Here is a 23,221-nt window from a genome sequence, read left to right on the forward strand (position 1 = left end):
CGCCAATACTTGTTCTTTCTTTTTAAGTTAGAAAAAAAAATTCTAGTCAGTCTAGTAGATATGAAGTGGCATCTTGTGGCTTTGATTTGCATTTCCCTAATAGCTAATGACGTTGAGCATGTTTTCACGTGCTTGTTGGCCATTTGTATGTCTTAACTTCTTTGGAGAAATGTTTATTAAAATCCTACATTTAACTTTTCAATCCTCCTTGTCTCTTTTTGCACCTAGGCCTCTCTTTCCCTGTCTTCCTCATATGCAGTAATAATGGTGATAATTATAGTAGCTACCCAATGCCCGGGCACAGTGCTAAGCACTTTAAGTACATTATGCCCTTTAATTCTATCAGATTTTATCTCCATTTTAAAGATAAGAAAACTGAGCCCCAGAGGAAGTTAAGTTGAACATGGTTCATTAAAAACCAAGAGGCAGAGACTGATTTCTAAGCCAGTTCTCCCTGATTTGAAAGTCCATGATCTTAACCTCTGCATCAGAAGTCTGCAGTCTAGCTTATGTTGCTAACATATACAGGGAAATGATTTTTAGCTATGTACCATCTTATACATTTTTAATAATAAGTTTAAGTGACTGAAAAGGATGTAATTTCCCACATATTATAAATATTATCATTTAAAAATGTAACTGTTAGATCAGTCTTTTAAATGTTTCCAAGGGACTCTAAATGCCATGGTGATATGGTATCCAGAACCACTGATTTAAAAAGTTCATGAACAATTCTCTTTTTATTTTGCTTGAAATTGTACTTTTATTATATTACTTCCCCAGAATGTTATCATAATATAACATATTTTTCATGCTTGAAAGTCTTTTATTGATCACCCTCTCAGAGTTTCCACATCAAAAATATGAATATAAATTAAAATTGAATTTTAAATAATTTCTTATAAAGCTCTGAGTATTAAGGCCCCTTCTGATTGAGTTATTATAATTATTGGTAGCAGTCAGCTGATAAAATCAACAAAAACAGATTACAGATTTTGAAAAATTACCATTAACTTTAACAAGTAAATTTGTATTAGAAACATACCTTTTTAGTAGAATGGATGGGGCTGTTTTGTTACCTTGATTAAAGGAGAATATGTGCATACAATTTTTCAGCTTGTCTCTCTGACACTCCAGAGCATTTTAACTATCAAATAATGCAATATATCAAATAGTGACATGTGAAAGGAATATGTTTTTTTTTCTTTTGGTCAATTGGGAGGAGCTAATTTGAAAGGAGTTGTAGGGAAAGGAACCTGGCTAGTGTGCTGCCTTCACCACGTATAGGAGCGTTCTTTAACAGGGCAGGTTTAGAAAACACGTATAGCAATTATGGACCTGGAAATTGATTCTTTTAAAAATGATTCATGCAGTTCACTCCTTAGAGGCTCTCTGTGTACTCCTGGGGGTTTGAAGACTAGATTAATAGGCACTAGATTAATAAGCAAGGGGGTGTGACCTCTCAAGACTCAGCCCAACCCCACTAGTGGACCCCAGAAAAAGTAGCCACTTAGTGCATGACTGCTGTCTGCTAATAATTTTGCACACGTGATTTTGTGTCATTGTCGGAACAACTTGGCAAGGGAGGATTATGTTTAGTGTACAGAGAGAGAGTAATTTATCTACATCACAGAAATTTTAATGGCTGAGCAAAAACTTGAACTCATTCTATCTCGTCCTTTTTCCTTAATTCTTTATTAGGCTCATGTCAACTAGAAGCAATGTGATTCAATTCAAATAATTCTTGTTTGACTTTTCTTCAAACTTTTTTCAAACCATTCTTTGTCTTCTTTTTAGTTCACAGGGAGAGCAAAGAGCTCAACCTAAGTGTGTCTGTAATTAGTGGACTATGGGGGGGGGAGTTTTTTTGAAGAGAGAAGATGTCTTGTATCCACCATACCTGTGGCCATGGACCACTCCCTGGGCAATTTCAGTATGAAGGTGGGCAAAGCCTCACAGTGATTTTGAAAAGGTGTAGAGCTGAGGACCCCTAGCTCAGACTTTTCTAAATTAGAAGGTTGTGACTCAGATTTTCACCGAAGAGATAATTGTCCATGGTTGGGGGAAGGAGGGTCACTGCACAAAAACATTTTCTTTTTTTAAAGTGAGATCATTGTAAAACCGAATCGCTAAACTGTTGGAAAGTTTCATTTCTCACTCAGTGAAGAACTCAGATTTTTCAAAAAAATAAGACTGTGTAATTTATTCATGAGTTATAAGGTAATGTTAGGTTTAGCGCTCATTCTAAAACTAGAGCAATAAAAGCACAGACCAACACCTTTCAGTTACCCTGTAAGTAACTTCATGGTCAGATTTATCTGGTATACTGAGCAGAAAGCCATTTTCTATCACATAATGAAAATATTTGGAAAACCACTAGAGCAATGAGAGTTATAGAACTCTTAAAACTGTAATTGCCTGATTCCATTATTAGAGCGGAAAGTATTTGGAAATGTTTTAGTTTCCAAGTAAACGGCAGTGTATCATTCTGAGATTACTGATTGACTGCCCCACCCCTTTTCTTTAAAGACTAAAGTACAATGAGGTCAAAAAGAGAAAAAGGAATATCAAAAGGAAAAAGCAAAAATTTAAAAGGAGGGCTTTGCTTTGGATGGTATTTGATGGTTAGTATTTCTTTAGGTGACAGGTGTGTAAACAAAAAGTATTTTAAAAGTGCATAGAAAGACAACGTGTTTGTAGAAAAATAATACTTGAATAGTTCCTTTCCCCCAAATCCTACATGAACTTTATAAAGAAAATAAACACATACACAAATGGAAAAATGAATGTCTTGCTTGGTAGGAAAAATGTTAATTACAGAAAACTTTTATTTTTTTAAAGGTTCCTTTCTTAGGCACTTCTGGCATTTCTTCCCCCTATCTTCTGCTTCTTGCCTCTTAGATAATTTCACTGCTTGTTAGAGGCTTTATTACAAATCAGACAGGCTTACAACAGTGAGATGAAACTGACTTTACTACTTTTTTAGCACACTGTAGGAACAGGATCAGAGAAAGGTAGAGAACAAGGGTTTTGGATTATCAGTAGGTTTCAATTATCTGAATTATCTGGATGCCCCTTATCCAGGCAATGCAAATTTAATTATGGCTTACCATAAGTTTGTGGAAAAGCCCAGGAAAAGAACAAGGCATATTCATGAGCCAAGAACTCGGCTGAATACACAAAAAGAGAAAAAAAATAGCAGCTTGGCATCAGCTGTTATTCGGGAAAAATCCACTTAGTGAAGCTACCTTGAAAGAAGGATAAACACTGGCAGACAAATTGGTCCATCATGGGACCAGTTTTACAAGATAAGTGAACACTTGCTTCTTTGAATCCAAGAACTATGCTGCAACCTGCCAAATCCTAGGCACAGTGTATCAAACAGCCGCAACAGGTTCCTTAGAGATCTCACAAATGACATTTCTTTACGTGCAACTCGATAAGTGTAATTCCCTATCTCCAGCTTTTCCTGTATTGCTTCATATCTAATCTAATTCTTTCTTCAAGAATTGTTTTATGCCTCTTAATGTATTGTTGGGAATTTGCTTTTAGGCTCTTGGGTAACAGGGGGAAAATGAATTGCAATCTAGTGGAATCTTGTCAGTGTAACCATTACATTGTGAATGCTACAGCCAGAAAAGAAAGATGAAGAGAGCCGTGTTTGATTCTGGTAAATTGTATCCTTCACAATTTTGCTTTTGTGGAATAAATACAGTACATGAAATAGCTGTCTAAGGATAATCTGTTAGTTGTTTTACTCAATGAAAAGCAGAAGGAAATCATTCAGTCCTGAAAGAACTGTGAGCATCATTTGCAAGAACAGACATATATTGTTATTTTGTAAATATTTGATACATTTAACAAATGATACTTAACAGACAACATTTACAAAATGTATCCCTGTCATGAAGAAAAATACACAACTCTCATCGTGAGAAAGCTACTGCTTTCTCATTTCTAGGATCAGAGAAATGACTGACAAAAAATTAATTTCAGCTTCTGAAACAGCAAATTTCTATAGTTGTTAAGCCTCAGTTATGTGCATAATGTCTAGTAATAACTGTACTGTGTAAGTACAGTTCAATGAAAAGAAAATAATCTTTGTATGAACACACAGTCTAAGGAATATCACAAAACATTTCATTTTTTGCCCTATCAAGTCACTTCGTGGTTCTTATAGTGTGAACCTTGGATAGGCATCTAGAAGCCTATTTGTTTTCTGGTCTCCTCCTTGCTTTCCCCAGCATTGCACTTGGTCTCTGGTCCTCTGCCCTTACCCGTAAGTTTTAACTCTATCCAATTGAAGGTTGTGGACTTTATTCATAGCTCCCTAATAAAAGTGCTTCAGTGTATTCTAATGATTCCTTGCAAGAGAAAGTTTGTCATTTCAATGATGAAAGAGAAATAACTATAAAACATTTAGAGAGTTTTCCTTCTAATTTTGACCACCTCTCAGAGCATAATGTCTGGGTTAGTACATAAGGCTATCTCTACTGATTTATCAAAGGTGGGAGGGTCAAAGAAAGAAAATGGGGAGAAGAAAGAAAATCTCATCTTGCCTTATAACCCATAAACAAACTAACATTTTGAGCATTTATTTAGCACCACATTTGTAAACTTGATAGCAATTTTAAAATACCTTTTAAAATTTCATGCACATTTAAGGTAAGAACCTACAAACAATATATAAAGTAATGAAAGTTCACGATGAATATGGAACTAAAGTAGTGTCATTTGAGTTTAATTTTATTTAAAAATTATTTTAAAAGTATGATTAACTTAAAAATCATGCATCTATTCCAATATGTTACTGTTCCAGTAATGATAATAATGATAGCTAATATTATTGACTAGTTAATATGTATGTGGTACTATTTCATATACTTTATAAGTATTATTTCAAAATGGCAAATTAAATAAATAGTTATTATCCTAAGATACTGGATCTGGGAGGCTTTAAAATAATGTGGCATATGTTTTTCTAATGGTTTCTGAGATTGGAACCTGATTGCTAGAGTTCAAGGGGCAAAAGGTCAGTTTGTGAAACTCCTGGGTCTATCATTCTTCTTAATAAATTTCTTTAGAGACTGAAGTTGAGGAAAAGAAATCCTGGTGCAAACCTTTAGTTGCTTACATTTATCTCTGAAACTCTTGAAAACATTGTTATTCTGGAGATGAAGCAATTTTTTATGTGACTATTCCAACTGGTTAAGCACCTGTAAGTAAATAATGAACATCCTTGTAATTCAGTAATTCCATGGCTTGTAGAGTAATGTGGCAGTATCCACCCTAGGATGAATGTTGTTTTTGCTAGTTTTACTAACTCTTTGATTCTGTGGTCCCGGACTGCATCTCCTTCCCCATAACGCATTATAGGACACGTATATCCCATGAATTTAAACTGAACACACTCTCCAGGTATCTGTGATTTGCCTAATCCTTCTTAAAACATGGAAACTGCTTCTGAGCTGTCTAAAGATCTTCTCAATAGCAAGAATTTAACTTGGAAATTCCAACATGTAAAGGAAGAAATTGTGTAAAGATATTCCTTTAGAATATAAAAACAAAAAATATTCATATATTAAATCCCAACATGGAGTGTCCATTGCCTTGGATGCGAGGGATTATCCAGAGGTAGAGTAAAATGGCCAGAGGGCATGGTTTCTTGAATTGCACTGTACCAATAGGATGCTTTCAGTTGCATCTGAAATTTAAACTTGCTCAAACCATAAAATAATTATTGGGTCATCCTCCCCCTTCTCTCCTCAGCTAGATCCCAATTCCCAGGAGAATGCCATGTACTGATTAACTTCAATGTAGGTTAACAAGACCAATCACAATGCAAGGGAAATGTGTTTTGCTAATTGGTTTATCCCAGTTTTAGATCACCTCAGGAGCTGGGAGTAGCATCACTTTTACCCCCAAAGCATTCTATTCCACAGTGAATGTGGAGTAGACTTGATAATGGGGCTAGAACCATGATGTCCAGTACTTCTGCATTTTTAGTATTGGATGTTTATTACTGAGGAATTTTCTTGTCTACTGCCTCATATTTTTGGATCGAAGAAAAATATGAGTATTTCTGAAAGATTAGGAAGTCTAAGTAGAAAAAATGGCAAGCTATCTCCAATTGTTAGGGACAATCCTCTTTGGATCTCTTGTGTTTCTGCATATCTCATGAACAGAGGCATTGACTGCCTTTGTTCTAGATCACCTTTTCAAGGAGGTTTATATGGCAAACATCCTTGAAAAATGGAGATAGTATCTCCCTCTATCACAAAGGTCAGGCATGCTTACTGCCCTTTATAAAAGATTCAGGTTCCCTAAGCTTGGGGTCCCTCTCTTGTAAAAGCCCACTACATGTTTAGGCATCACCTGGCCTGCTTTCATTGCTCTGTGGAGCTGGAGCTTGGGGAGCTGGTGCAAATGCTGATACTCTGGCTACTTCCATTGCTGTCAGTAGTAAATGGTTCTTTGTCTCTGACCCAGGAGTTTCCTGTCTTCTACCAGCATCTGTGAACCTGTGGCAAGGTAACTTGTTAGCCTGCAAGTAGGGCAGATTGCAGACTCTTCACAGTTCTTAACAGTCAAATACGGTTAATACATGAAGCAGACACATATTCCACCTTTAAGATTTCTTGCAATAGATAAGTAAACCTTATACCCTCTACTAAGACTTCTATGTGATAGCCACGAAATTATCATATTTGCTGATTTTACTGGACTGCTAGCATTTCCAGGAGACTGCTACATCAGAAAAGTCACTCTCTTGCAGAATGAATTCCAATCCAAGGCTCTTTTTATTAAGTCCATACCATACTTATTCTATCATTTCATTATTTGGCTTGAAGAATTAGGCAAAAGAAAAATCCTTGCTGACAATTTCACCCTGCATCTAGACTCTCCAAGCAAAGCCTTAGCAGGACTCCTGCCTTGCTCTAGGTAGTACTTTAAATTTTAACAACGGAAACACTTTGGGGCCCACTTCCTGTTTCAGCAGTACCTGCCTTGCTTTGTATGTTAAGAGTACTCAGCATAATCTGTTTAGTCAGTTTTAGAAGCAACGGTCCTGGGGTTTGATTTGTACCTGAGTTCAACTACTTAAGCTTGGTTATAGTTTTGAATAACTGATCTTGCAGTTTTGTACTTAATATCCTAATACTATACAAGTTTTATGTAGTTAAAATTACTGTGACCATATTTTTCTCAATTAGTAAAGATTAATTAGATTTGGCTTGCTTTCACTATAACTCTCTTTCACATAGAACAAAAGTGAGGCAGTTTCTCTTTGGGGCCTTAAATGCCGCCTTCTGGGCTCTCCCTCAGTTTTACCTCTCTGAGCAAACCTCATTTTGGGCTCCGAGTGACCTCCACACCCCTGCTTACTCAGTTCTCTCCCTTCAAAAATCAACTTTCGGGCTTCCCTGGTGGTGCAGTGGTTGAGAGTCCGCCTGCCGATGCAGGGGACACAGGTTCGTGCCCCGGTCCGGGAAGATCCCACATGCCGCGGAGCGGCTGGGCCCGTGAGCCATGGCCGCTGATCCTGTGCATCCGGAGCCTGTGCTCCACAGCAGTGAGAGGCTCACGTACCACAAAAAAAAAAAAAAAAAAAAAAAATCAACTTTCAGAAGAGTTTAAACAAGTGTAAATTATTTTTTTTTTATTAGTTTCTGCTTTATAACAAAGTGAATCAGTCATACATATACATCTGTTCCCACATCCCCTCCCTCATGCATCTCCCTCCCTCCCACCCTCCCCATCCCACCCCTCCAGGCGGTCACAAAGCACCGAGCTGATCTCCCTGTGCTCTGCGGCTGCTTCCCACTATCTATCTACCTTACGTTTGGTAGTGTATATATGTCCATGCCTCTCTTTCCCTTTGTCACAGCTTACCCTTCCCCTTCCCCATATCCTCAAGTCCATTCTCAAGTAGGTCTGTGTCTTTATTCCCGTTTTACCCCTAGGTTCTTCATGACATTTTTTTTTTTTTTTAAATTCCATATATATGTGTTAGCATACGGTATTTTTCTTTCTCTTTCTGACTTACTTCACTCTGTATGACAGACTCTAGGTCTATCCACCTCATTACAAATAGCTCAGTTTCGTTTCTTTTTATGGCTGAGTAATATTCCATTGTATATATGTGCCACATCTTCTTTATCCATTCATCCGATGATGGACACTTAGGTTGTTTCCAGCTCCGGGCTATTGTGAATAGAGCTGCAATGAACATTTTGGTACATGTCTCTTTTTGAATTATGGTTTTCTCAGGGTATATGCCTAGTAGTGGGATTGCTGGGTCATATGGTAGTTCTATTTTTAGTTTTTTAAGGAACCTCCATACTGTTCTCCATAGTGGCTGTACCAATTCACATTCCCACCAGCAGTGCAAGAGTGTTCCCTTTTCTCCACACCCTCTCCAGCATTTATTGTTTCTAGATTTCTTGATGATGGCCATTCTGACTGGTGTGAGATGATATCTCATTGTAGTTTTGATTTGCATTTCTCTAATGATTAATGATGTTGAGCATTCTTTCATGTGTTTGTTGGCAGTCTGTATATCTTCTTTGGAGAAATGCCTATTTAAGTCTTCTGCCCATTTTTGGATTGGGTTGTTTGTTTTTTTGCTATTGAGCTGCATGAGCTGTTTATAAATTTTGGAGATTAATCCTTTGTCAGTTGCTTCATTTGCAAATACTTTCTCCCATTCTGAGGGTTGTCTTTTGGTCTTGTTTATGGTTTCCTTTGCTGTGCAAAAGCTTTGAAGTTTCATTAGGTCCCATTTGTTTATCTTTGTTTTTATTTCCATTTCTCTAGGAGGTGGGTCCAAAAGGATCTTGCTGTGATTTATGTCATAGAGTGTTCTACCTATGTTTTCCTCTAAGAGTTTGATGGTGTCTGGCCTTACATTTAGGTCTTTAATCCATTTTGAGCTTATTTTTGTGTATGGTGTTAGGGAATGATCTAATCTCATACTTTTACATGTCCCTGTCCAGTTTTCCCAGCACCACTTATTGAAGAGGCTGTCCTTTCTCCACTGTACATTCCTGCCTCCTTTATCAAAGATAAGTTGGCCATATGTGCGTGGGTTTATCTCTGGGCTTTCTATCCTGATCCACTGATCTATCTTTCTGTTTTTATGCCAGTACCACACTGTCTTAATTACTGTAGCTTTGTAGTATAGTCTGAAGTCAGGCAGCCTGATTCCTCCAGCTCCGTTTTTCGTTCTCAAGATTGCTTTGGCTATTCGGGGTCTTTTGTTTTTCCAAACAAATTTTGAAATTTTTTGTTCTACTTCTGTGAAAAATGCCAGTGGTAGTTTGATAGGGATTGCATTGAATCTGTAGATTGCTTTGGGTAGTAGAGTCATTTTCACAATATTGATTCTTCCAATCCAGGAGCATGGTATATCTCTCCATCTATTTATATCATCTTTAATTTCTTTCATCAGTGTCTTATAATTTTCTGCATACAGGTCTTTTGTCTCCTTAGGTAGGTTTATTCCTAGATATTTTATTCTTTTTGTTGCAATGGTAAATGGGAGTGTTTTCTTGATTTCATTTTCAGATTTTTCATCATTAGTGTACAGGAATGCCAGAGATTTCTGTGCATTAATTTTGTATCCTGCTACTTTACCAAATTCATTGATTAGCTCTAGTAGTTTTTCGGTAGCATCTTTAGGATTCTCTATGTATAGTATCATGTCATCTGCAAACAGTGACAGCTTTACTTCTTCTTTTCCAATTTGGATTCCTTTTATTTCCTTTTCTTCTCTGATTGCTGTGGCTAAAACTTCCAAAACTATGTTGAATAAGAGTGGTGAGAGTGGGCAGCCTTGTCTTGTTCCTGATCTTAGTGGAAATGGTTTCAGTTTTTCACCATTGAGGACAATGTTGGCTGTGGGTTTGTCATATATGGCCTTTATTATGTTGAGGAAAGTTCCCTCTATGCCTACTTTCTGCAGGGTTTTTATCATAAATGGGTGTTGAATTTTGTCAAAAGCTTTCTCTGCATCTATTGAGATGATCATATGGTTTTTCTCCTTCAACTTGTTAATATGGTGTATCACATTGATTGATTTGCGTATATTGAAGAATCCTTGCATTCCTGGAATAAACCCCACTTGATCATGGTGTATGATCCTTTTAATGTGCTGTTGGATTCTGTTTGCTAGTATTTTGTTGAGGATTTTTGCATCTATGTTCATCAGTGATATTGGCCTGTAGTTTTCTTTCTTTGTGACATCCTTGCCTGGTTTTGGTATCAAGGTGATGGTGGCCTCGTAGAATGAGTTTGGGAGTGTTCCTTCCTCTGATATTGTTTGGAAGAGTTTGAGAAGGATGGGTGTTAGCTCTTCTCTAAATGTTTGATAGAATTCGCCTGTGAAGCCATCTGGTCCTGGGCTTTTGTTTGATGGAAGATTTTTAATCACAGTTTCAATTTCAGTGCTTGTGATTGGTCTATTCATATTTTCTATTTCTTCCTGAGTCAGTCTTGGTAGGTTGTGCATTTCTAAGAATTTGTCCATTTCTTCCAGGTTGTCCATTTTATTGGCATAGAGTTGCTTATAGTAATCTCTCATGATCTTTTGTATTTCTGCAGTGTCAGTTGTTACTTCTCCTTTTTCATTTCTAATTCTACTGATTTGAGTCTTCTCCCTTCTTTTCTTGATGAGTCTGGCTAATGGTTTGTCAATTTTGTTTATCTTCTCAAAGAACCAGCTTTTAGTTTGGTTGATCTTTGCTATCGTTTCCTTCATTTCTTTTTCATTTATTTCTGATCTGATCTTTATGATTTCTTTCCTTCTGCTAACTTTGGGGTTTTTTTGTTCTTCTTTCTCTAATTGCTTTAGGTGCAGGGTCAGGTTGTTTACTCGAAATGTTTCCTGTTTCTTAAGGTGGGATTGTATTGCTATAAACTTCCCCCTTAGAACTGCTTTTGCTGCGTCCCATAGGTTTTGGGTCGTCGTGTCTCCATTGTCATTTGTTTCTAAGTATTTCTTAATTTCCTCTTTGATTTCTTCAGTGATCACTTCATTATTGAGCAGTGTATTGTTTAGCCTCCATGTGTTTGTATTTTTTACAGATCTTTTCCTGTAATTGATGTCTAGTCTCATAGCATTGTGGTCGGAAAAGATACTTGATACAATTTCAATTTTCTTAAATTTACCAAGGCTTGATTTGTGACCCAAGATATGATCTATCCTGGAGAATGTTCCATGAGCACTTGAGAAAAATGTGTATTCTGTTGTTTTTGGATGGAATGTCCTATAAATATCAATTAAGTCCATCTTGTTTAATGTATCATTTAAAGCTTGTGTTTCCTTATTTATTTTCATTTTGGATGATCTGTCCATTGGTGAAAGTGGGGTGTTAAAGTCCCCTACTATGATTGTGTTACTGTCGATTTCCCCTTTTATGGCTGTTAGTATTTGCCTTATGTATTGAGGTGCTCCTATGTTGGGTGCATAAATATTTACAATTGTTATATCTTCTTCTTGGATCGATCCCTTTATCGTTATGTAGTGTCCTTCTTTGTCTCTTCTAATAGTCTTTATTTTAAAGTCTATTTTGTCTGATATAAGAATTGCTACTCCAGCTTTCTTTTGATTTCCATTTGCATGGAATATCTTTTTCCATCCCCTTACTCTCAATCTGTATGTGTCTCTAGGTCTGAAGTGGGTCTCTTGTAGACAGCATATATATGGGTCTTGTTTTTGTATCCATTCAGCCACTCTGTGTCTTTTGGTGGGAGCATTTAGTCCATTTACATTTAAGGTAATTATTGATATGTATGTTCCTATTCCCATTTCCTTAATGGCTTTGGGTTCGTTATTGTAGGTATGGTCCTTCTGTTGTGTTTCTTGCCTAGAGAAGTTCCTTTAGCATTTGTTGTAAAGCTGGTTTGGTGGTGCTGAACTCTCTCAGCTTTTGCTTGTCTTTAAAGGTTTTAATTTCTCCATCAAATCTGAATGAGATCCTTGCTGGGTAGAGTAATCTTGGTTGCAGGTTTCTCTCCTTCATCACTTTAATTATGTCCTGCCACTCCCTTCTGGCTTGTAGAGTTTCTGCTGAGAGATCAGCTGTTAACCTGATGGGGATTCCCTTGTGTGTTATTTGTTGTTTTTCCCTTGCTGCTTTTAATATGATTTCTTTGTGTTTAATTTTTGACAGTTTGATTAATATGTGTCTTGGCGTATTTCTTCTTGGATTTATTCTGTATGGGACTCTCTGTGCCTCCTGGACTTGATTAACTATTTCCTTTCCCATATTAGGGAAGTTTTCAACTATAATCTCTTCAAATATTTTCTCAGTCCCTTTCTTTTTCTCTTCTTCTTCTGGAACCCCTATAATTCGAATGTTGGTGCGTTTAATGTTGTCCCAGAGGTCTCTGAGACTGTCCTCTGTTCTTTTCATTCTTTTTTCTTTATTTTTCTCTGCATCAGTTATTTCCACTATTTTATCTTCCACTTCACTTATCCGTTCTTCTGCCTCAGTTATTCTGCTATTGATCCCATCTAGAGTATTTTTCATTTCATTTATTGTGTTTTTAATCAATGCTTGATTCATCTTTAGTTCTTCTAGGTCCTTGTTAACTGTTTCTTGCATATTGTCTATTCTATTTCCAAGATTTTGGATCTGGGAAATAGAATCTTGGATCAGCTTTACTATCATTATTCTGAATTCTTTTTCAGGTAGACTGCCTATTACCTCTTCATTTGTTAGGTCTGGTAGGTTTTTATCTTGCTCCTTCACCTGCTGTGTGTTTTTCTGCTTTCTCATTTTGCTTATGTTACTGTGTTTGGGGTCTCCTTTTTGCAGGCTGCAGATTCGTAGTTCCCGTTGTTTTTGGTGTCTGTCCCCCGTGGCTAAGGTTTCAGTAGGTTGTGTAGGCTTCCTGGTGGGGGGGACTAATGCCTGTGTTCTGGTGGTTGAAGCTCGATCTTGTCTTTCTGGTGGACAGGTCCACGTCTGGTGGTGTGTTTTGGGGTGCCTGTGGCCTTATTATGTTTTTAGGTATCCTCTCTGCTAATGGGTGGGGTTGTGTTCTTGCCTTGCTAGTTGCTTGGCATAGGGTGACCAGCACTGTAGCTTGCTGGTCGTTGAGTGAAGCTGGGTGCTGGTGTTGAGATGGAGATCCCTGGGAGATTTTCGCTGCTTGATATTATGTGGAGCTGGGAGGTCTCTTGTGGACCCGTGTCCTGAAGTTGGCTCTCCCACTTCAGAGGCACAGCACTAACTCCTGGCTGCAGCACCAAGAGCCTTTCATCCACCCGGCTCAGAATAACAGTGAGAAAAAGTAGAAAGAAATAATTAGTAGAAGAAAGAAAGAGAGATTGAAAGAAAGGAAGAAGGGAAGTAAGGAAGGAAGAAAGAAAGAAAGGAGGGAGGGAGGAAGGATGGAAAGAAAGGAAAGAAAGGAGGGAGGGAGGGAGGAATGAAAGCAAAAGGAAGAGTGAATGGAAGAAGAGAGGGAGGGAGGGAGGAAGGAAAGAAAGAAAGAAAGACAGGAGGGAGGGAGGGAGGGAGGAAGGAAAGAAAAAGAAAGTGGAAAGAAGAAGGGTGGGAGGGAGGGAGGGATGGAGGAAAGAAAAAGAAAGAAGGAAAGGAGGAGCGGAGGGAGGGAGGGAGGAAGGGAAGGGAGGAAAAAAAGAAAGAGCAGGTAAAGTAAAATAGAATAAAGTATGAAATATAGTAGCGTTATTAAAATTAAAAAGTAATTATTGAAAAAAAACACGGACCGAAAGAACCCTGGGACATATGGTGGAAGCAAAGCTATACAGAGAGAATCTTACACAGAAGATTACACATACACATTCACAAAAAGAGAGCAGGGGGAAAAATCAAAAATCTTGCTCTCCAAGTCCACCTCCTCGATTTGGGATAATTCGTTGTAAAAAGAGGAAAAGGGCGAAAAGTCTGAAATCTTGCTAAGTCCACCTCCTTATTTTGAGATAATTCGTTGTAAAAAGAGGAAAAAAAAGGGGGGGAAAGTCTTAAATCTTGTCCTCAAGGTCCACTTCCTCAATTTGGGATGATTCGCTGTCCATTCATGCACTCCACAGACGCAGGGCACATCAAATGGACCGTGGAGCTTTAATCCGCTGCCTCGGAGGCTGCACAGAGAGATTTCCCTGTCTCTGCTCTCACAGCTCCCGGGTCTCAGCCTTGGACCTGGCCCCGCCTCTGCGCGTAGGTCGCCGGAGGGCGTCCGTTCTTCGCTCAGACAGGACGGGTTTAAAGGAGCCGCTGATTCGGGGGCTCTGGCTCACTCAGGCAGAGGGGAGGGAGGGGAATGCCCTCTCCTCGCGCACCAGGCAACAAAAGGGAAAAAAGTCTCTTGCCTCTCCGGTAGCTCCAGACCCTTTCCCCGGACTCCCTCCGGGCTAGCACTAACCCCTTCAGGGTCTCTTCCTGCCGCCAGCCCCAGACCTCTCCCTGCGCTCCGACTGAAAGCCGATACCCGAGCCTCAGCTCCCAGCCCCGCCCGCTCTGGCGGCCGAGCAGACAAGTCTCTCGGGCTGGTGTGTGCCTGAGGGCACCGATCCTCTGTGCCAAAATCTCTCTGCTTTGCCCTCCACACCCTTGTTGCTGTGCTCTCCTCCGCTACTCCGAAGCTTTCCCCCTCCGCCACCTGCAGTCTCCGCCCTCGAAGGGGCTTGTAGTGTGTAGAAACCTTCCCTCCTTCACGGCTCCCTCCCACTGGTGCAGGTCCCGTCCATATCCTATTGTCTCTGTTTATTCTTTTTTTCTTTTGACCTACCCAGGTATGTGGGGAGTTTCTTGCCTTTTGGGGGGTCTGAGGTCTTCTGTCAGCGTTCAGTAGGTGTTCTGTTGGAGTTGTTCCACGTGTAGATGAATTTCTGATGTATCTGTGGGGAGGAAGGTGATCTCCGCGTCTTACTCTTCCGCCATCTTCCTCCGGCTCTGATTGTTTCTTCAAGTGTAAATTATTAATAGTGCTTAGTATTATCATATAACACACTGCTCCAACCCTAGCCATAAGCATGACTTTTTAGTTATAGAAACTCTAATTATAAATTTCAGAGGAGCTTTCAGGGATTGGAGGAATATTCCTGGTACCCAGAAAACACACCATGTAACCTCTGCTTTTAACTTCTAATCATAATATAATCTCACCTTGTCCCAATTTTTCCTTCTATAAAATAAAAATTGTATTCCCTGCTCCTATTTATAAGATAATCCAAGTTAAAATAGCTTTGAGTAGAAGTAAAGTATAATTTTTTAGCCTTGGTTCTCTCCTAGGGGAAACTAGGATTCCTTATGTTTAAAAAAAAAAAAAAAAAAAAGGAAATAGAGCTTTGCTTTTAGTTTGTGCTACAGTGGCCTATCATGCCTGTATACTAGGCAGGCTTGATACTTTCTATTTCTTTGCAGGAAGGTGTATTCCTGCCAGGCAGGCTCTCTGGCTGCCCAGCAGTGGGAATGCTTACTCTTGAAATCTTGAAATTAAGAATTCAGCTTTTGATAACTTCACAGACAACCTGTTCTGTTATGTGTCTCGAGATTTAATAGATATTGGGATGCAATTATTGGCAAAGATTAACAACAAATACAAAATGAAATGATCAATTCTCAGGTATGCAACTTAATTGAGGTCATTATTGGAGGTGAAGCACAGTATAAATGGTTAAGCCACAGGCTCTGGAGCCTGACTGCTGAGATTCACATCTTAGGTATGCCATTTGTTAGCTGTGTGACCTTGGCAAGTCACCCAACCTCTCTGTGCCCCAGTTTCATCCACTATAAGTTGAAAATGAGAGTACTTACCTTGCAGAATTGCCATGAGGATCAAATGAGTTAGCATATATAAAGTACTTAATACAGAATGAACACAATATAAATGTTGTTAAATAATCATAATTGAAAAATAACAACCATGGGAAAAGAGAAGAAAGTTTTGAATGTGAACTAAAGTCCCAAAGGAGTATAGTTCTAAAATCAGGTTAAAAAAAAAGAAACATTAATATATCAACAATTATTGATGCATGTAGTGAACCACAGCCCTGCCTTCTTTGAGTTCACAAAAAGGAAATTTATATTAGAGACATTTACTCTATAGTTCTTCTGAATGTAATAAAAATGAACATAAAATGTCTTAAACTTGTTGATAATTCTCATATAATTCTCATATCTTTTATCTGAATGAGATAATGTTCAGTTTTACATACCTATTATCATGCCACATAGACTACAGATGCCCAGTAAATCCATAGATGTTCATGGCCACTCATGCAGAAATGAAATATTTAACTACAAAAATATCTTGTATTTAAGGAGCTATTTGCTGACATCTCTTCCTCTGATATTTGGAGAGCATTCAAAGTGATTTATGCACAGCAACTTGAAGAAAATGCTCCCATAGTGAATTTCAGAATATTTTGAGAATACTGCTAATACATATTTTAAAAGTGCTTTCTCCTGTGAAGTTTTCAATTTTTTTTTTTTTTTTAATGTAAAAGCACATTGGGCCAACTAATCCTCTGGGGAACTCCTTAGTTTATCTCATCAAAAACAGTAAGAGGATATGGGTGTCTATTTTTTATAATAAAGCAGACAAAATGTGGTGTGTATTAATTATGGTTATTAATTTAACTTTTGTTAAAGGAAAGATCAATTATAATGCTTTTCTTGTAGAACAGCCCTTTATTACTTTTAACTAACTCTAAACATTTGCATAGTAGAAAATTATTTTGGTTTAATTAGAGCAGTTATCAAAGAAAGTTAAGCATTTGTTTTGTATTTAAAACTAACTAGAATTGTCTCTTTTTGTAAGAAAACCTAATATATCAAAGTTCAAATTTGCCAAAGAGATGAACCAAAGGATGACATCTTGTGTTTCAAATGATTTTTCATTTTCAAAAGGGTTTCTTTAAACAGTAGTCCTCCTATTACATGTCAGCATTAGTTGCAGACCAATCTTCTCAACAAAGTTTAGTGGGCCAAGAAATCTAAACCTTACATGTTAGATGTCACTGCTAATTGGAGTTCAATCATGTGTAAAGTTATAATGTAAGTCAATGGGAAATTGTGATTTCCAAAAACTTAATTTGTATATCACATACATGGTGTAAAATGAAGAAAGTTCATACCATGTGCCTTTAATATCAGATTTGAGAGATAGAAAGTATGTTAGGATATACTGAAGAACTCAGAGTTATTGGAGGGAAAGTGATGTCAGTGGTTGCATCTCTGGCCACAATTAGTATTACTGTTAGCAATTTATGTGAACTTCAATATCCAAATGTATTTTTACATGCTTAGAAGATGTGCTTATTTTTTTCATGCTGGAAATATTGATGCCAAAATTTTGGTGAAATGATTAACAAATAGCCATTTTGGCAGATGGCATGGTGAAAACAGCATCTCACCTGACTGATAGAGATCTCAGCCATTAAAAAAAATGTATTTGGGGGAAGCATCATACAAAAGCAGTTTTCCTGATTGGTGCATATTGGCTAGGCTGGTTGGACATTCAAATGCATAAAAGCTAGAATTAATTTTATAAAATCTGTGAGAACCAGAACCCAACAACATGATCTCATTTAACATTATTACTTATAGCTGATGTAAACTACATTGCTAAAGGTTAGAACAGTTAAAGTTTGCTTTATCAAGTGATAATCCACCATATTCTATGTGATTGTGAAATTTCTAATTTTTCTTGAGCTTCATTCCAAGGCTAGCAGAATTCTTCCTACACTCACAAGACCACCTCAGTTCTTCCAGAAATTTTAATTGGCACACCTAAACAAGGAAAGTAGAACTGTATGTCTGACAAAGGATATTAGAAACCAGTATTACTTTGTTTTTTGTACAGGTGTAAATAATACTCTATTTTCTTTTGAGATATATATTTACCATAGTTTTTCACAAATCAGAATCAGAATACATAGTCTTAAAATATGATGATCAGCTTGCTTCCAAGCACAATCAAATCTATGAGTATCTAGTTTGGGTGCTAAAAATAAAATTTCTAGGTAGAATACTATCCATAATCCTTTTGTTATCATATTTTCTCAGAGAATGGATATGTAACACATGTCAGACCTAAAGGTCATTAATTATTATAGGGGCTATTATAAGATCAATTTAATTGTCAGTAATGTTGAATTACTAGGAAGGCAGTAAGTCAAAAAATTACAAGATTTGGTTCCAATTTTTTCCCAAAATTGATAGTTAATAATGTTTTCAGAATATTTTCAAAACATTCTGGATTATTCTCAGAGTAAGTTTCTCTACCTACTGCTCTTTAGAATGTCATTTGATTACTTAATTACAATTGGATCAGATTCACAGTACATTGATAAAGTATAATAAATATGGTTTGAAAAGTAGACTGAAATTGTTGATTTGGTAATCATTAAATTGTCCAAGTAGTCCACTGGAACATGACTAAAAATGAGAAAAATTAAAAATCTTAACATAGTAGAAATGATATGACTGCATTTATTATTTGTAGACTTTTTGGTGATGGCCATTCTGACTGGTGTGAGGTGATACCTCATTGTAGTTTTGATTTGTATTTCTCTGTTAGTGATGTGGAACATCTTTTCATGTGCCTGTTGGCCATCTGTATATCTTCTTTGGAGAAATGTCTATTTAGGCCTTTTGCTCATTTTTTGATTGGCTTGTTTGTTTTTTTTGATATTGAGCTATATGAGCTGTTTGTATATTCTGGAAAATTAAGCCGTTGTTGATCACATTGTTTGCAAATATTTTCTCCCTGTCCGTAGGTTGTCTTTTTGTTTTGTTTATGGTTTCCTTTGCTGTGCAAAAGTTTAGAAGTTTGATTAGGTCCCATTTGTTTATTTTTGCTTTTATTTCTTTTGCCTTGGGAGACTGACCTAAGAAAATATTGCTACGATTTTTGTCAGAGAATGTTTTGCCTGTGTTCTCTTCTAGGAGTTCTATGGTGTCATGTCTTATACTGAAGTCTTTAAGCTATTTTGAGTTTATTTTTGTGTATGGTATGAGGGTGTGTTCTAACTTCATTGATTTACATGCAGCTGTCCAGCTTTCCCAACACAACTTACTGAAGAGGCTGTCTTTTCTCCATTGTGTATTCTTGCTTCCTTTGTTGAAGGTTAATTGACTGTAGGTGTGTGACTTTATTTCTGGGCTCTCTGTTCTGTTCCATTGATCCCTATATCTGGGTTTTTTTTTTGCCAATACCATGCTGTTTTGATTACTGTAGCTTTGTAGTATTGTCTCAAGTCTGGAAGAAGTGGGAGAGGGTTCTGGGGAGGGACCTGGCCTAAGGATTAGAAGGGGGAGAGGGTTCTGGGGAGGGACCTGGACTAAGGACTCTAAGAAGATTTTTCGTTTCTCCTACTTCATAAAACTCTTCTGTTGCCACTGTGTATAAAGTGCATCCCCTTTTCCAGGCAAATTATCACACTATACAGTTTGATTTTCTTCAGAGCACTAACCAACATTAGAAATCCTCACTTTTATACATTTATTAACCTAATTATTTTGTGTGTCCCCAGTTAATATGGAAATACCATGAAATCAGTAAACATGCCATCTTCTTCAGGCACATACGAATCAAGAACAGATGGACATAAAAACAATAATAATGACAACAACAACAAAAGCAATTACGTATCCTAGAAATAAAATACCCCAGTACTGCTGTCTAATTCGCTAATTCTCTCTTTAACAAGGTCACATCTAAAGTTTATCTTGACTATTAAGGGATTTAAAAAATACTATTATTTCAATTATTGTAATTTTATTTTTAGGATTTGTAATTTTTGTTATTGCTTTATGTCCATCTCCTCTTACTTTGTATTTGCCTGTAAAAGACAGGTAAGTATCCTGCTTTCACAGCATTTGCATTTTATTTGGAGAAGCAGACAAAAATCAAGTAAACAAACATATTAATGTGAACATTTCAAATGATAATTAGTGCTTTGGAGAAAATCAAAGCAGTATTGTGATATTATGGTGATTTGCCTAGAGAAAGGAATGAACTTTATGTACAGAGGCAACAGAAAACTTTTATAAAGCAGCAGAAGAAAACAAAGCCCTCTCAAAGTCTTTAGGTCAGGTTCCCTCACTGACCTGAAGAGGTCAGCTCTCTCTAGCTGTCTTTCTCCTCAGGTCTTATTTGCTGCTGTTAGAAGAGACAGTTTACTTACCTCCAATACTTCAACAAGTCTTCCTTTCCATAATCCAAGCTCCCATTCTTCTTAGAGCTACACAAAGGGAAATAAACCAATCATTTTCATAGGAGGAAACAATTTGCAGAAAGTCTGCCCACCAGACTGACCACCATTTATGTAGAGAAATTCATTAACTGACAGAGACAATGGTCTCCATGACACAATAGAAAACAATTGTATAGTCAAAAGTTACATGAAATAAAAGGTGAATTCAAGCCTGACCCACAAGGGAAGTATTTTCCAAAAAAATTTTCCTCACACCTCGGGATCAAGGTACAGTATTAGTTAAAAATACAGATTTCTAGTCCCAGTCCAGACCTAATGGCTCTGGGAATGGAACCTAGGAATCTATATTTTTGATGGTCATCCAAAATGAAACATGCAAATATAAGTTTAATAAACACCATCAAATGGTGACTTTTCTTATTTTAAGGTATCTATTTTTCAAATTTATTTTCAATGATTTAGATTTTACATGGGCTAGATAAAATTTAATTAAGTAATGAAATGATTAAGGTAAATAAAGAAAAAAATTCAGAAGTTTAAACTGAGATGAATTATAAAATAATGGGCCATTCAGCTTTCTTATTATAGCTTTAAAAGCTATGAATTAGACAGGGAGGCCACCAGTCATAAAAATACAGAGATTATATATTACTGCCTTCTGATGAATGTAAGATACTTATTAATTCTATTATGGAATATTTTCATAACATATTCAAGTTTCATTTTGAGATGAAAGAGTAAATGTTTGAAGTACCTAATGGCAGATCTAATTCTCAAACAAGCCATCGATAATGTAAAACAGAGGATTCAAATGTCTTTTCTCTTTATGGTGAGATCTTTTATTTTTTTTGCTAAATTCAGTTTTCTTAGTGCAAAGTACTGGGTAAACCCCGATGAATAAAGCCAGACTCATGACTACTCTCAAAGAGTTTACATTCTAATGGAGGGACACACCATCATCAATAAAATCACAAATAAGCCTACAGTTATAAATTGACTTTTTCTACAGTGAATTGTCTAAATTTTCTATGAACTCCACCTGACAAAAATGAATCCAAAATAATCAATCCCTTCCATGACAACAGTGAATTGTCTAAATTTTCTATGAACTCCATCTGACAAAAATGAATCCAAAATAATCAATCCCTTCCATGACAACAGTGAATTGCTAAATTTTCTATGAACTCCATCTGACAAAAATGAATCCAAAATAATCAGGCCCTTCCATGACAACAAAAATTACTACAGGGATTGTCAGCTCTGTATTTTGTTTTGACTTAGTTTAATATTTATCTCCTAAAAGTGTCATGTTTCTCTCTCTGTCACATAATTTATCTATAAGAACATCTGTTGTGTGTGTGTGTGAGACATCTATGAAATGATTAATTTGACAAAAGGCTTTGTAAATAGCTAATAATAGCAATGAGCCTGTAGGGCATGATCACCCAGTGATGTGGTTAGAAATGGTCATCAGTATTCCTCAAGGGTCTCATGGGTTGAGAATGTTGTTCTGTTGGAGAGTAAAGCAGTAGTTTAATTTTTGTTCCAGACATTCCAAGATTCAATGAACTTTTCCAAATGGGGAATTTCACCAGTCAATTTAAGCTAGGTCTTCTGAAAACAAGATGACAGGATCCTCTTTTGGGGTGAAAAGTCTGTTGTTTGTGCCTATGAACTTCAGCCACGAGTTTATGGAACTTCAACTTTAGCAGAGGTGTTAGCTCATTTAAATTTTGTAGAAGCAATGATTTGTATTTTTAAAAATTTCTTCCACTTGTTTATCAAATGTGAAAATTTTGAGGCTTGGGCTTGCCTCTGTCTTAATATCTTTGACTCATGATAAACGTACTAACTAGAGGAAGCAGCTGCACCAGGAGTGATTAAGAATTCATGTGCATGCTAGGGTGATGAGCCATCTCTGAACCGATCACCTCCTGACTATCCTGACCCTGTTACACGTCCACAGACACTGTTGATACCATGAGATGTGCTCCTTCACTTACTCTGCTCAGCACACACATCCTAAGTGTTAACTTGTGGATATTCAGGAAGAGCACTGTGGTGGTGGTGGGGGGTACATGGTATTTCTGTGTCACCTAAAACAAAAGATTTGACACAGGCCGTCAGTTGGCATTCACTCAGGTGTTCTAGGCTGCCTTCAATAATGTGATGTGATGGCAACAGTAAAAGCTAGGTGGGGGAGAGAAGTCGAGTTTTACAAATCTACCATTAAAAAAGAATTTGAACCTGTCAAAACACTTTTCAAACTTTCTCACATCCTGCTTCCTAAGTTATCATCCCAGAGGAAAATCAGCTGAAGAGGACTGTTCTGCAGTCCAGTGTTTGTATTGGGGTACAGGTAGCCAGGGCCTGGCCATTTGTATCTTTCCCTATTATGTACAGTTCAGCATTTGTATAATTTATTTCTTCACACATATTTCATTATTATTAATCATCATAAATAAGTAAGTTGCATCTTTTAATGACATAGGGGTTGAAGAAATAGACTGTGTGACAGTGCTGCACAGTCATCATTAAGGGGATTTATTATTATGGAAATAAAGCAAGTTAAAAGACTCAGCTCAGTAGTCAAAAGTGCAATTTGGGGTTTATTGTGCAAAAACCTAAAGTGGAAACAGTTCTTCTGAAACTGTTTAACATACATGTAATTCAAACAATTTCTTTACAAGGCCTTCAGTGCATTCATGCTAGTACAACAAAGTTCTCTGCCAAAGTTATTCCTTTCAAGCTTCCTAGTTTAAGCACAACATGAATACCTTGGCCATAGGAACTCCCTGAAGAAGCGAACACTGAGCTCAGTATCTCTCCTTCAAATAGCAGGATTCTGGAAGCCTCCTTTTGCTCCCTTCAGAGGCAATTAATGGTTTTGAATACACCTGGAGATTATTAATCCTGGGAGCGACCTCCAAGCTGCAGGTCACATTTCACTTTGGTCTGGTAAGAAACCAAATAAAAGAGAGATTTTTTTTTAATGTAGGCAATTTTTATTTTAATGTTTTTGCC

Source organism: Hyperoodon ampullatus, assembly GCF_949752795.1.
Source record: "Hyperoodon ampullatus genome assembly, chromosome: 9".
Taxonomy (NCBI): Eukaryota; Metazoa; Chordata; class Mammalia; order Artiodactyla; family Ziphiidae; genus Hyperoodon; species Hyperoodon ampullatus.